This window comes from Cupressus sempervirens, chromosome 5, assembly GCF_028749045.1.
Source record: "Cupressus sempervirens isolate cs-2001-9-10 chromosome 5, ASM2874904v1, whole genome shotgun sequence".
Lineage (NCBI taxonomy): Eukaryota > Viridiplantae > Streptophyta > Pinopsida > Cupressales > Cupressaceae > Cupressus > Cupressus sempervirens.
In genome coordinates, this window is record NC_143122.1 from 410,478,203 (window position 1) to 410,495,204 (window position 17,002).

Consider the following 17,002-nt stretch of genomic DNA (forward strand, 5'->3'; position numbering starts at 1 on the left):
ATTTGATTATTACTTATGCTTGAGTAGATTCAAACCCCCAAGTCCTCCCAAATAAGAGGTTCACTATTTACCATTGTGATGTATGCTCTTGCCTATTTATTGTGCATCCTCTTTATGTTGTATTTTTTCTTCCATTTTCCATATCTTAATTTTCAACATTTGGGGATGATCCACAATATTTGAGGCATTTAGGCTTCCCTTCCATGTTCACCCATTTTTAATTTTTCTTTGTCTTCATGTGTTATTCATTGGATTTAAGCTATGGGTTGCCACATGATGGTCTTTTCTCTCCTTAGAATGTCTCACACTCTACTCTACATAGCATGGTCCATTCTAAGGGTGTTTCTTATCTAATTATCTTTCTATCTAACTGTATATTGGGAGATGGTGATCAATGATATGTGACCACTTACCACATTCACATTAAAAAGGGGATCCTAAAATTTGACTCCCTTTCAACTAAATATTATTAGCACAAACCAAAATAAATGTGTTGCCAAGTTTTGGTCTTCCTCTTTTAAGCTCGAAGTCTTTAGTATGAAAGTTAGTGTGTGTCCAAGATTGATGTCTAAGTATCTTTTAGGTCACTTACTTCTCAGTTTTTCTGAGTGCTTTACTTTCTTTGTTTTCTAGTTCCCCCTTGCATTACCTTTAGCCACCATCTAAGAAGGATTCCTATTTTTCTAGTGTGCACGGGGTCTAGGTGATCTAGGCATGGTTGGGATGTGTTCTGGCATCCTCTCAATGAGAAGTAAGTTACTTTACATTTCAGTTTTGCTACCTTTCCCTAACATTCCATGTCCCATGGATTTTAATATTTCAAGATGTTTAACCCCTTGAGTGAATTATATTGAGTGCATATTTGAAGAGTGAAGTTGCGACAATGATTAACAAGCTAAGAAGATGATTATATCATGCTAGAAAATGCCTACAAAGTTGTGGATCAAAGCTCGAATGAATCCCATCCAAATTTGTCGAGATAAGATCAAGTGAGCTATGAGGGAACATGAATATATGGGTTGTTTGATGCATACTCATGGAAGTAAAGTTGTTTATATGTTGTTTAAACTAGAGCCAAACCTTGGTCCCAAGGATCAAATGGTGTGAACATGATGATGAATGAACCATTTAAGGGCTCATACTCAATAAGACATGCTCAAGATCTAACTTTGGGGCCATCAAATTAAGGTGAAAAAATGAAGAGTTGTTAGATGTGCTCTAGTTTGGGGAATGTTGCTAAGAAAAAGGCTTTTCATCCTAAGGCAATGAAAAAGGCCACTTCTTTGAAGGCTTTGAAAATAGAAATTCAAGTTACTCTAAAATGTGAATATCCTTCAGAGATGCTCAAAAGATATAGTTTTTCATGGCATGAAAGATTTCCACTTATGGCCAAGCCATGGCATATGGATTTCGATCTACTTATAGAATCTTTTAACAAGGTTCCTATTTGGGTCCGAATTCTAAATCTTCCAATGCATCTTTTGTCTAGATTCTGTTTATGAAGCTATTGGGGATGCCATCGGTGATTTTTTATATGTGGACTCAAACACTTCAGATATTCTCCATTTGACGTGTGCTCAAATTCTTCTAGAGATGGATATTTCAAAGGGCCTCCCTAAGAAGGTTTGTTTGGAATCCTCAAGAGGCTCTTGAGCCTAAATATTGGATTATGAAGGTATCCCTTTTCATTGTAGAAAATGTCATATGACAGGTCACATTGCTACTCATTGTGATGCTATGAAGACTAAATCAAGGTGACCACCTTCCTAGTGGTCAGGGGCCTCTTCTGAACACTATACAGTGGTTAAGTCCCTGGATGCACCTCTGGATCTAGTGGATGATTTCTCTGCTAATGATTATTTGGTTCCAGAGATAGCAGAGGATGTTTGGACTCATGGTCAGGTCCCTATTCCTTCTCCTACCCCTGCCCCTGTAATCAATGTTCCTTTTGGTCCTATTGGGGGCCAGGACCCTATACCCTCTCTTGCCCCTGCCCCTATATCGGATGTTCCTCCTAGTCCTATGGGGGACCAACTGGCTATGAGCTCTTCTAGGGAGATTTTTGTTGCTTCTAATTCCCCTGGGCTCCATTGTTCAGTTTCTTCTAGGGATTGGATTACTAAGGTAGTTAAGGTGGAGAAGGGTTGGACTACGGTAAAAAGAAAGAAATCTAAGCCATCTTCTCCTCCTTTAGAAATGAACCTCTGATTGTGCAAGGGAGGCTCTAAATCAAAGGTAAAATCATGAGCTCCATTGTAGTATTTGGCTCTCTATTTGGTTTTTCCCCTTCTAGCTAGATCTTTGGTTTTTGCTAGTGCTAGGCTTTTTTGTCACCTCGGTTACCCTTTGTTTGGGGGGTGACCAATTTAACTTTTTTTTGTTGTATTTTTTGTTTCTATACTTATTGAAAATCTTTAGACTTGTACAGGGATTTAGGCACCCTTCAAAACCTATTTTACTTAATCAAAAACATTATCAAGTATGTCTACATTCTGAATTCTAAAGTAAAGTAAGACACTTCCCGAAAAGCTAAAGCATTTATTTTGTTAAGTGATTCTTAGTCATATCACTTTACCTTAAGTAAAGTAATAGAGATTTTAGGAATTTAATATTGTACACACAAATGAACATAAAGTTTAAATAGTTGATACTTGTGGATGAACTTAATTTTGTTCGTGTGGCACAAACGTTCTAATTCCTATACCTATTTCATCAAAAAATATTATTGGAATTCTTTAGGATAATTGAGAGGGGGGTGAACCAATTATCCAAGGTCCAAATTTACAATTAAAACTTTTCAAAATTTAGTGAACCCACATCCATAAAACATTTTCATCATCCATGCATTCATTAGATTATGCAATCACTCAAACTTATAGGTTATTGTCAAATCAATATGCAAAAACATAAACATGAAACATAACATATTCAATAACACATTTGACACAATGATTTAACATGGAAACTCAATTTGGGAAAAATCACTAGAAACATGCTACTAATTCTCACTCTTCTTAAGTAATGCCCTATGAAAGGTTAACCTTGTTTTACAATACACATTGTTAAATGTGACTTGATTAAAGGATTTTAATCACCCTATTAGGAGTGAACCTCATTATAGGATTTTAGATCATTCACTTGGAATGTCACCTAGCTAAAGGATTTACAAATGACTGTTATGTCAACCTTAATCCAAAGGATTTACCCTAGACTAATGCAATGATTAGAGAGTAATAGTAAGGCTTGATCTGATAATAACCTACAGCTTCATTTGCAAATTAAAAATCTTTATTTTATTCCTCTATTTTTCTTGGTGTTCACACTCTTCAGCTCTGATAGCTTGTTCACCCTTCAAGCATCCATACCGTTAAGCCTTCTTGTTTTGTTTGCCAATGCAATCTCTTCTCTTACGTCACTGAATGATGTGAATACCCTAGACTCCTGACTTCCTTAGGTTCTCACACATCAACTCTTGCTTTTGACCAACCATCTCTATAAATAGAGAATTAAGATTTTTTTGTTCATCCTCCATTGTCCATTATAGGGTTAGGTTAGATTAGATAGGATTCAGTGAATCTAACTCTCATTTCATTTCATTCCCTTCTAGAAACTTCTCCTTCAATCCTATTTGAATTCACCTCAAAATATTTTATCTTGAATTTTGTGCCATTAGCTCATCAATCTTATCTTCCACACAGTTCACACAATCCAAGAAATCAAACTTGTCAGCTCAAATTCATTGAATTCTTGATCTTTCTCATAGTGCTAACACTCGGCATTAATTGGCTTTTGATGCTTGGCACATACTACATTGTTCAGCATCCACTATCAAAACACTTAGCACAAACTAAAGTTTATTGGTGCGCGGCATCAACTAAACTTAACTTGGCTTACACTGTTTCACTTGGCTTACACTGATTTCTTGGCTCCAACTGATTTTTTTCTCAGCTTGCACTAACTTTTCTCAGCTATTGTTACCTCATTTATTCAAATCCTCTTCATCAATCAAATAAATTATAGTACTTAAATAATATAAGAAATTGTCTTACCAGCAAGTAGTAGGTTTGACATTGGTGACAAAACAATGAATGAAAAAAAAATTATCATACTTGTATCAATCTGTTTTCAACATTTCCTATAATTGGTTTCTTCAAATATATTTAAATGAATATTTATCAAGAATTGTATCATGTGCAATCATGGAAAATGACAATCAGAGCTGCTAGTTACAATAATTTAATTAGCTTGGAGAGTGAGTTAAAAGAGCTTACAAACACATCTTTCAAATTCTACGATTTGGGTGATCTTCATAGAAGATTCAATTCTCAACCTATTCACCCAATTACTCAAAATCTTAAAGAAAGAAGACTAGTTGAAGCAACTAGTTTTCTAATGGAAATTCTTGCACCTAAGCTAGTGAAGGAATGCATAAAGAGATACAACACAGAAACAAAGTAGATTTTGTTTCCCAATCAATCTATTCTCATCTCAATCAACAATGCACTAATGTAGGATGCATTTGGTATTCCTATGAAGGAATAGTATTGTGATATTGATTTTGGATCTTCCATGTCTATGTTCAATGAGAAAATGACCCTTAGACAAGAAGATACATAGAGGACATAATTCCTGACTAGGTGCTTAAAGAAGAGAAAAATGTCAAACACCCTATTTGGCATGAACGTAAAAAGAGAGATTGTGGATATCCTTGCACTCCTCCTTAGATTCAAAGAAAAGGAGAAGATTTTGAAGTTCATTGAGCACCATTTCTTCCTAGTACAAGAAATACATGTTGAGGATATGTAGATCGACTGGGCACAGATCATCTGTGATGAGTTAGCCTTGTGGTTGAATTTAGCCAAAGGATTCAAGTAGTTCTATGAATCCTCATATCTTATCTATACATTAGAAACTCACAACTTATGGCCTCACCTCCCTAGCATCCTAAACTATGATGAGTGCACCAAAATATATGAATTTTACCCACATTTGTAGCTATAGAGAAGTTATGATGAGTATGTGGGGTTTAATGATGCCTTCACAACGAGGCTATGCCAAGAATTGCAAGGATGCCCTCAAAGGATATTTTCACCAAAGGAAATTTCATCCATAAGCCAATTTGGATGCTCATTTATCTAGTTTCCAAGCTTCTCCTATTTACGAATAGGACCTTACGATGACTTTCCTAAGAGGTTGTCGAGATATCCAGAAGACAAGGTGGTTTTAGTTGAACTATGTCAATAGATCCTTGAAGTGAACATGTTGTGTTCTAATGTGAAGAAGATTGTTGGGAATCCCTTTCCTATTGTGGATGTTCAATATTCATGTTCTTCTAGATTAGATGCACATAATTTGGTAAAGAGCTTTGAAAGAAACATTAAATTGTTATACTATGAGGTACTTAGGCCTCAATATGATCCAATTAACTTTGCAAGAGATAAATTCAAGTTGGGATATACCTACAGGCATGTTTTAGATATTGAAGACTTCTGGTCTAGGTGTCTTAACAAGTACCAAAATTGGGAGAGGTTTTGGTCATTGTTAACCATTAATGAAATTAAATTTTATAATGATTTTGTTGATATTTCTAACCTTGCAGATGATGGAGCCTACTTGCACCCCACATCTTACAAGAAGATCAAACGCGCCCCAATTTTGTCTACCCCACCTATAAATCTAGTTATTGACACTATGGAGGCTCTTATATAGGGTATAATCAAGAGAAAAGACAAATGGATGGAATAGACCCAAGTGAGGAAGAAGAGGATTGGAAGCACTAGTTCTATAGGTGGACTATCAAATGAAGCTACCCAGTCAATCATAGCAACAAAAGCATAAGTACTACATTGACATTTGCAAGGCCACTATAGTCCATTGACCAAGGTGGAGACCATCCTCTAGAAAAGAATGTGCCACTCATTCCTACCCATGAAGCTAGCTCTCTTCTAAACATCAAGAAGGCTAAGGAGAAGTAAGATGATAAGGATAAGGGGAAAGACTAAGAAAAATTAGTGGCCAAGCCATCTTCCCCTATCCAATTCATTAATTTGGATAGCAACACTAAGCCCATGGATGGCCAAGAATAGGATGCATCTTAGTAAGGGGATACCTTATCCATTTTGGTAACCAAGGTTGATGCCTTCCCTATTGCTTCTTAGAGAAAGCCAACTCCATTAATCCTGAGGAAGCTATTTGATCCTACTGCATTGTAGTCTACTATCAATGTCCTTTCTATAGATTCATAGCTCAAAGAGACCATTGATAGGAAGAATAGGAGATATTAGGAAGTAGCTTCATCGATGAATTTGATCACATAAGTCACCTTCTCTCAATCATCCAAGAAGATGAAGAAGTAGAAGACAATTGCTACATTGGCTATGGCTTCAACAACTAGCCATATGCTAGTTGATATTTTTGAGCCATAGAAAGAAGGAAAATTTAATAAGCTCTCAAAATATTATTTCCATATTAGAATGGTAGATCTTGATATCCTAGTTCACAACTCTATGTTGAACATGTGGAAGTCTAACAATGAGAAAATTGAAGATAAGTTGGAAGAGCTTAGAGTAAAGAAGGAAATTATGAAATCCTCAAATAGAAAATTTGTGGAAAGCATAAGGTTTGCACTAGGGAGAACTTTTTCAAGTCAATTTGACATGAATGCAAAGGAGAATAAAAAGATACTCCTAAAGTTGCAACAAGAAAGGCAATTTAGGTAGGTTGGTTGAGCATGGGTAGATCAAATCAAGGCTTAAGGTCCCTTACTAGTAGAAAACCTGAGAAGCCTAGTGTTGGGTGCTCACAAGCTTAGGAAAGTAGCTTCAAATCATCAAGAAACCATATAGAAGGTAGAAAACAAGCTGACAGAGAAATTAACCCTTCTACAAGAAGTAATAGACATGAAGACAAATGTGGTGATTGCTCATGGGATCCTTAAGATAGGCAAGGAGTCACTGTGTCACTAGAAATAATCCTTGAATTTTTTTTTATAGAAAGCTCCATGAGATCTATAAATGAGCTCAAGGATGTGTATGACCTAGTGCAAAAGCTCACTGAAATGTTGTTTCAATATCTAAAGATATTGGTAACCAAGTTCTTTGTTTCCACTAATTACAAGCTCATGGATATTGAGAGAATGAAATCAAAGTTCTTGGCATTTGTTGATGAATTTTTTGACCCACTCAAATTCCAAGTGTCTAAGAGTTGATAACTCTTAGCAGTGGACATGATCATAAGGAGAGAAATGGATAAATTCAAGTCAATTGTGGCTAGAATAGATGAATTAATAGATATGCATGACTACTAGATGGTCCAAGCTAACATCATCATCATTCTAGATGTTGAAGACCTAGACAAAGTAACCAAAGCCATGAAAGATTATAGAGCTAAATCAATTTGCTCCTAAGAAGGCATCATGTTCTGATGCTTTTGTAGACATCTCTCATTCTTCCCCTTCTCTTTCTCTTTGTATCTATTCATGGTAATTTTTTAGTCTCTATAATAGATAATGATTCAAGCTTGTTCTATTTTTATTTGATTCTATTCAAAGACGTTCTACAAAGAAATCATCCAACGTAACCAGCCATTTTGAGAAGGCCTATAATTGTAACCTTTTATGATGTTAATAAGGTTGGAAAAAATTTACTTTGGGAAAACTCCTGAACTACGACTACTGTGTGTGACTCTAAGTCCATTTCAAGTTTTGTTGTTCATTTACTTTTAGTATAGTCTATAGAATGAATGTGATAATATTGAAAATTGAATGACTATAAGTGAACTTGGTTTTGTTTTCTTAATTCAATAGATTGTATGTCTTATTTTATTTAGCAAAAGCATCTCTTTGTTCACTCTATTTTATTTCATAGTTTGTCTATTTAGTGTAGTTAGTTGCATGAGGAAGACAAAAACTAGTGTGTGAAGAAGCTAGGAGATAGACAATCTGGGTATTGTCAAAGCATCAGCTAACTATGTAATCCGGGAATTACTCATTTTTTCATCTCTTCCTTTCTTCATGTTGTCATAGTTGCTTATGTATGTTTCCATCCATTGCATTTTAGGTTAGAATAGATTTCATATTGTGAATTAGTTCCCCTTTCAATTGCCTAAGTTGTTTAAAGTGTTGAGTAGCTTTGTTTTTTACTCTTCTACTCTCTGGTTAAGATCATAGCCCCAAAACCCAAAAAATAAAATTCATTGCATATCTTGCATTCAAAAGGGATTTGTGTGTTTCAATTCAGGGGTCTTTGATAGATTACTACATTGACCCATTCTATTTTTAACATCTTTGTCCTCCATAAGCCATTAGGAAAATTAAGAGTCAAGGTATAAACCAAAAAGATAAAGAGAAAAGATATTAACCAAAAGTTTTTGGTGACTGTACTGGGGAAATACTTATGTGTCATAAGTTCTCTTAAGTATGTATGTGGCTTTACTAAGAAACTTAGAGATTATCTCTGTGGCACTCAAATAGTTGAGTCATGTATAACAACTTATAAGGAGAAATGGTGTTGCTTCATGAGGGAAAAATCCCAGTACTACAACCTAACATCAGTTTCCAAGATGAACAAAAGGACATAATCAATTAGTTGAATACCCTTGCCTGGAAAAGCCAAAATCTCCTCAGTAATATAGATGAGTAAGCTTCACCCTTCAAAGAGAGGAAGCCAATGTTGAATATTGGGAGGGAGTCTTTTGGGAAAGAAGATTAAGAGAGGCACACCCATTGTGAGTTAAGATACTTCACCCTAGATTCGACATATACCTATAGTGCTCTTGGTAAAGGGAAAATCAACCTTGTGTTCAAAGAATTCTAGAAATTTGAGTTCCCTATATTGTAAGATCCTATAGGAAGAGGAAGAACCTGCTCTCAGGATCTATTATATCAAGGTATCCATGGTGTTCTTTTTCTGCCACATCACCCTATTTGCTAGGTACATAACCATTCATCTTCTCCTCTTATTTTCTATACTCAAATCCCATCATTGTGCAACACCCTCACTCTTCATAGAGTAGTTACCCCTACTACTATTACTTTTTAGGCTATACCAATAATTCTCCCTACCTCAATGGTTATTACCTAGGGTAATGTTATTGGCCCTTTGTGACTTGATGCCAACAATGACCTCTCTAGAGCTTCTCAAAGGAATTTTCCCAAATTCAATGGTGATGGGAAGGTCTCTTCTGATGAACACATCACAACTTTCTTCACCACATGTAGTGTCATTTGTCCTCAACATGAAGATGTAGCAATGAGGATGTTTGTGGAAACCTTGGTTGACTATGCAACTGACTAGTTTTAGCACCTTCTAGTAGGATGTATAACAACTTTGGATGATATATGAAATTGGCTTGAAGCATGCTATAGGAGTACAGAGGATGAGCATACTCTATTAACTCAACTTACCCAGATAAAGAAGGAACCAAGTGCTCCTATGAGAGACTTCATTGCAAAATCTAATAAATTGGTCAATAGGATTCCCCCTACAAGAAGACCTACTGCTAATAACTAGAAGATGTTCTTCATTAGATTTGTGCACCTGAGATAAGCTTTCAAATTAGATATGCACATGTGGCTAATTTTCTAGTTGCTCATACCTTGGCAATCGAAATGGAGGATGTTTTTTGGAAAAGAGAAATTCAGAGTGGAGCCTAAACAAGATTTTTCCTTGGTGTAACTAAAAATACTGAAGAAATGCTTCAGAAGATCTGTAATGAAATTATTTCCATGAAGAGACAAATGGGAAATCCCATTTCTTCACTTCAGCAACCATATCAAGATATTCCCCAAAGGCCTCACGAAGGTAGACCTTTGCAATTGTCATTTTCTTAGCAAACGGTTGTTGTTGAGACACCACCCAAGAAGAAAAATATGTGCATTTTTCATCTATGAGTGGATCACAATGGTGATTCATTCCTAAAAATGAATAGATATAAGAAGCTCACTACTACTAATGAGATAGCCATCAAATACCCTAAAAGTGAAAATGATTTTGCTCCCCATTGCAACTTTGTAACATTCTTTTTGAAGTATGAATTAGATTTGAAGGTTTGAAGCAACTACTTCAACACTTCAGATGGAATTTAGATGATCGTAGCTATGAAAATTCAAAGAGAGAAGAACCTAGTGAACATTGTTCCTTCTCAGAAAATAGCCACTAGCCCTGCGCCTATAGCTGGAGCATCCACTTCCTAGGAAAGAGAAATCAAGGTTCGAACCAAATGGTAATCCTTAATTCTCATTTGGCATAATCCAATATTGTAAGGATGCTCGTATCTAGGTGTCTCCCCTTAATTATCTCAAAACTCATCCTATTGAATTACAAAAGTTAGTAGATTATTGTAAAGGCGATGCTAATGCCAAAAGTCAAACTAATGTTAACTCTACCATTAGTAATGACCAGCCTCAGTTTGATAGTGGCCCACTAGTTAATGAAGAGCCTTTTTTCCTATGCTCTTCAAAGAGGAAGAAGCATCAATTTTTGCTACCTCTCCTGCTCAGAAGCTTGACCAATTCTATGTGTCCTTGTTCATAAATGACCATAAGCTTAATAACTAAATAATTGATTCTAGAGCCTTTGATAATGTCATGCCCTCTTCTATTGCTCATTCCCTTGGCTTGACCCTCACTAAGATATTTGGATGTTGCTATTTCATGGATACAAAGTAGTTCCCTCTAATAAGTCAAGTGAAAGATGTACAAATAGAATTGGTTGCTCACCTTGCAAAGAGAATGAAGCTAACCATCTTGGTAGTAGACATTCCAACCATCTATGGTATGCTTTTGAGTAGAAGATTTTGTAGGGAAATGGAAGGGAAAATCAAGATGGATTGGGCTCGTGCCATAATTCTTGTGGGTAACAAGAAAATCAAGTTGGAACCTAAGGAGAAGACCATGTTCATGGTCTTGAAGTTTGATGATCCTAAGGCACAAATCTTATACCAGGAAATGGAGTTTGGAAATTATATGATGTTCTTTGACTTCAATTGTCCTGAGGAATAGCTAGAGCCTTCAAGTGACCCAAAGATTTGGACAATAGACTTCAATGATAGTTGCACTATGACTAGGTCTAAAATTGGCATCCTGCTTGTATCTCTAGATGGAGATGTGACTCAGTTTGCATACAAGCTACAATTCACAAACACCAACAACATAGCATAGTATGAAACCTTGTTGTTAGGTATTAGCATTGCAAAGTAGAGAGGAGTGAAAATCTTATGAGCTCAAGGAGATGTAGAGCTTATAGTGAAGCGAGTTCTAGCTCAGTACACTCTAAATAATGCTAGGCTCAAGAATTATAGAAATAGGGTCTAGGATGAGATTGATCATCTAGATGCCTTCTCAATACAAGTTGTTCTAAGGGAGTACAATGTAAGGGAAGACTTGTTAGCTACATCATGCTTGCTACTACTCCCACATCTAGATTTCATAGATAATCAATACAAGGTCGAAGTCTTGTTTAGGCCAAATGTTCTTGACAATGTTGAGACATAGAAAGTGTTCAATGATGATAAGAAGATCCAATATTTCCTGGAATGATCTGAACCTTTTGGAGATTTGTACTTTTGAAGGAGTGAAAATGCCTACAAAGATTTCTCTCTTGACACTAAGAAAGAGTTGGATCTTGGAGTTGAATAACTCAGAGGTAACAAGATCCCTCGACATCTTATTTCCCTTGAGAAACTATTCAATAGGCATGATGAATTTATTAGAAGGGAGGGGGGAAGAAAAGGTGGAACTTTTGGAGAGTATGAAGGAATGAACATTCGCACTAAATATAAACCCAAGATGGTTAATATCAGTAGTAGTTTCTCAAAGGAAGAAATGAAAAAAGAAAAAGGATTGTTGTTAGAATACCAAGATGTGTTTTCTTTGGAATGTGAGGACCTAAAGACCTTTAGGAATGGTGAACTAAAGCACAAAATTTCCCTCAAGCCTGATACCACTCTCTTTAGGAAAAATATTTTAACTAAACCCTATGGTCTTAGATTGTATCGTTAGGGAAGTTCACAAGATGTTGGAAGAAAGAATTATCTACACCATACATCATTCAACATGGATAGCCAACATTGTCCCAGTCCAAAAAAAGAGTGGGGAGATTAGAATTTGTGTGGATTTTAAGAATTTGAATCAGGCATCTCTAAAGGACAATTACACTTTTCCCAATATGGATCATTTACTAAAAATAGTAGCTGGCTCTAAAATGATGTCCATGCTAGATGGATTTTTGAGTTTCAACGAAATTGAGGTAAACCTGGAAGATCAATTCAAGACTGCATTCACCACTCCTTGGGGAACATTTTCATATAATAGAATTCCATTTGGCCTCATTAATGTTGGTGCCACCTTTCAAAGGGCTATGAATTCCTCCTTCACTAATATAAAGGATAAGATCATCATTATCTACTTGAATGATCTATCAATCTTCTCCAAGAAAAGAGAAAATCATCTAAGGGACTTGGATAAAGTTTTGAAAAGATGCAAGGAACATGGGATTTCACTCAATCCAAAGAAATTAGTCTTTTGTTACAAAAGGAAAATTTTGGGTCACATAACCTCTCAAGAAGGCATGGAGATTGACCAAGCACATGTTAGAGCCATCCACTAGTTAAATTTTCCAAGAAGAAAATCTAGAGTCAAATCATTCTTTGGATAGGTGAACATTCTAAGATGCTTTTTCCCTAATTTTTTTGAATTCACCAAATGCATAATAGATATGATGAAACGAACTCAAAGTTTCAAATGGAATGATTTTGGAAGAAAGGCTTTTGATCAAATTAAAGATGCCATAGCCAAAGCACTCATGTTGGTACATCTAGATTACACCAAGGAGTTTAGACTATATTGCTATGCCTCATCCCATACATTATATGCAATACTCATGCAATAGAACAAGGAAGATATCCAAGAGCCAATTGGTTTCATGAGTACTCCCCTTAAGGAGCATGAGTTGAGATATTCTCAAATGGAAAAGCATGCCTATGCAATGGTAAGAGCACTATCATTCTATTGTATTTCTCCCTGATTTGGTCATCAAAAGAATATTAACCTAAAAAGAGATAGGTTGCAATACTAGAGGTGTCTAGATAGAAAAAGTTCAAGAGTATGATAGTGACCTAAAGCCAACAAAATTGGTGTGAGGCAATGGCTTGTGTGAGATGATTGTAGAAAGTTGGGACTTAAGCCAAGAAGATGAATCTTCAAGGGCACTAATGGTGACTCTCCAAGACTCGTAGTTCTCAAACATTTCCTATTTGCTAACTTACAGAGATTGCCCTGATGGAATAACATACAAGTAGAAAAGAGACCTCAGGATTAAATCAGTTAATTATTTCATATATGATGACCAACAATACAAGAGAACAATAGATGGGACCTTCTTGAGATGTGTGGATAAACCTCAACAAGAGAGTTTTCTTCCTAATTTCCACAATGAGGCTTGTGGTGGTCATTTTTCAGCAATAGTTACATCATACAATATTTTGAGGCAATGTTATTACTAGCCTAGCATGTTCAAGGATGCTTATAAGTGGGTGGCCAAGTTGACAAGTGTACGATTTTTTCCAACAAGCCTCAGTTAGATGCTCTACTTCTAAAGCTAGTTTTAATTGAAGGCCCCTTTTAGTAGTGGGAAATTGATTTCATTGGATCAATCAATCTACCCTCTTTTTTTGGTCATTTGTATGTCATCACTGCTATGGACTACTTGAGCAAATGGATAGAGGCCAAGCCAACTAAGAAAATTACTTCTGAGGTCATCTATGAGTTCATCAAGGAGAACATTTTGATAAAGTTTGGGCTACCAATGAAGCTTGTCATGGACAACAACTCCTACTTTTCTTTTGTGGAGATTATGGAATTATTCTATAATAATAGCATACATCTTAGTCATTCATCTAACTATTTCCCTAGTTAGAGCCAGTTGTTGCCAAGTTTTAATCTTCTCCTTTCGAGCCCTAAGTTTTTGGTATGAAAGTATGTGTCCAAAATTGATGTCTAAGTATTGTTTAGGTCACTTACTTCTCATATATTTTGAGTGTTCTACTTTCTTTCTTTTCTAGTTCCCCCTTGCATTACCTTTACCCACCATCTGAGTAGGATTTTTGTTGTTCTAGTGTGTGTGGATTCTAGGTGATATAGGCATGGTTGGGATGTGTTCTAGCATCCTCCCAATGAGAAGTAAGTTTTTCCACATTTCTTTTTCTCTTACTTTCTCTAATATTCCATGTCCCACAAATTCTAAGCTTTCGAGTTTATTTTCCCCATGAGAAAAGTATATCAAGTGCATATCTACAGAATGAAGACATGACAAAGATTTTCAAGCTAAGAAGATGATTATGCCATGCTAGAAAAGGTCTATGAAGCCATGGATCAAAGGCAGAATGAATTACATCCAAATTTGTGGAGATAAGATCAAGTGCTACAAGGAAACATGAATATATGGGTTGTTTGTTGTGTACTCATGGAAGTGAAGTTGTTTTTTTCTACTTTCAATATTGTATAAACTAGAGCCAAACCTCAGCAACGAGGATCAAATGGTGTGAACTTGATATTGAATGAACCATTTAAGGACTCATAATCAATAAGGCATGCTCAAGATCTAACTTTGAGGCCATCACATGAAAGTGAAAGAATGAAGTGTTGTTATTTGTGCTCAAGTCTAGGAAATGTTACTGAGAATGAGGTTTTTGATCCTAAGGCAATGAAAAAGGCCACTTCTCTAGAGGCTTTAAAAATAGAAATTCAAGTTACTCTAAAATGTGAATATTCTTCAATGATTCTCACAAAATACTTCTAGAAAAGTTACTGATGAAAATGCGGCCTTGATATAAAGGAGATGTGGTGTTAAAAGCTTTAGGTAGAAAGTGAAAGAATGAAGTGCACAAGCTAGCCAAAGCATCACTCCCTATGTTGTGATCCTAGATAGAAGGAAAATGGGTTTGCAAAAAACCTAAGTTTCTCTCTCTCCAACATACATTAAAATTATCAAGTATATCTACATTCCAAATTATAAAGTAAAGTAAGGCACTTTCAAGAAAGCTAAAGCATTTGTGTTGTTAAGTGATTCTTAGTCATATCACTTTAATTTAAGTAAAGTAATAAAGCTTTCAAGAATTTAATATTTTACATGCAAATGAATGAAAATTTTAAATAGTCATTCATCATAGAATTAAATACAAATCTTTCCATTATAATCTTTGGTCGAGCTTATTTCATTCATGTGGCACCAATGTTCTCATTCATATACTTATTTCGTTAGAATTGCCTATAATTAGTTTCTTCAAGTATAGTTAAATAGCTATTTATCAAGAACTATATCTTGTGCAATCATAGAAAATGGAAATGGGAGTTGCTAGTTATGATAAGTTAGTTTTCCTAGAGAAGGACTTAAAAGATCTTATAGATACATCTTTCAAGTTCTACAATTTGGATGATCTTCATAGAAGACTCAAATCTCAACATATTCAACCAATTTCTTAAAAGCTTAAAGAAAGTCGACTAGTTGAAGCAGCTAGTTTTCCAATGGTAGTTCATGTACTTAATCTAGTGAAGGAAAGCATAGAGAGATACAACCTAGAAATAAAGTAGATTCTATTTCCTAATCAATCTATTCTCATCTCAATTAATAAGGCATAGATGCAGTCCACATTTGGCATTCTTGTGAAGGATTAGTATTGTGATGTTTATTTTAGATCTTCTGCATCTATGTTCAATGAGAAAAAGACCCTCAATCAAGAAGATATATAGAGGACATGATTCTAGACTGCTTTCTTAGAGAAGAGAAAAATTTAAAGGACCTTGTTTGGCGTGAGTATGAAAAGAGAGATTTTGGATATCCTTGTGCTCCTCAAACTCAAAGGAAAAGAGGAGATTTTGGAGTTCATTTAACACCATTTCTTCCTAGTACAAGAAATATGTGTTGAGGATATGTAGATCGAATAGGAATAGATCACCTGTAATGAGCTAACCTCATGGTTGAATTTGGGCAAAGCATCCAAGTATTTCTATATGTTATCATATTTGATCTATGCATTGGGAACTCACCACTTGTGGTCCAGCCTCCCTAGCATCCCAAACTATGATGAGCAAACCATAGTATATGGATTTTACCCACATTTGGAGCTACAAAGAACCTATGAGGAATATGTGGTTGTTAATGATGCCTCCATAATGAGGCTATACTGAGAATTGCAAGGATGCCCTCAAAGGATATTTTCACTAGAGGAAATTTTTTCCGTAAGCCAATTCGGATGCCCATTCATCCTTTTTCCAAACTTCTCCTATTTATGAATAAGAGCTTATGTAGGATTCATAAGAGATCGTCAAGTTATCTAGAAGACAAGGTAGTTTTAGTCAAAATATATTGACAGATCCTTGGAGTGAACATCCTATGTTGTAATATGAAGAAGATTATCGAGATTCCCTTCCCTGTTGTGGTTGGTTTGTACGCATGTGCTTCTAGATTAGATGCTCATAATTTAGTGAAGAGATTTGAAATCAAAATTAAATTATTAGACTATGAGGGACTCAAGCCTCAATATGATATAGTTAACTTTGTAAGGGATCAATCAAATTTTGGATATGCCTACATGCATGTTTCAGATATTGAAGATTTCTTGTTTGGGTGTCTTAATGAATACCAAAATTGAGAGAGCTTATGGTCACTGTTAACCATTAATGAGATTAAATTGTATAATAATTTTCTTGATGTTTCTAACCTTGTAGATGATGGAGTCTACATGCACCCCACTTATTACGAGAAGATCAAAGGCACCCCAATTTTGTCTACCCCACCTACTGATCCAGTCATTGACACTATGGAAGTTCTTATACAAGTGATAATCAAGAGAATAGAAGAATGGGTGGAATTTACCTGACCAAGTAAGAAGAGGACTAGAAGCACTAGTTCTATGGGTGGAGTATCAACTAGAGCTACTTAGTCAGCCACATCAACAACCACCTTAGCTACTACATCAACATCTACAGGTCCCTTACAATCCATTT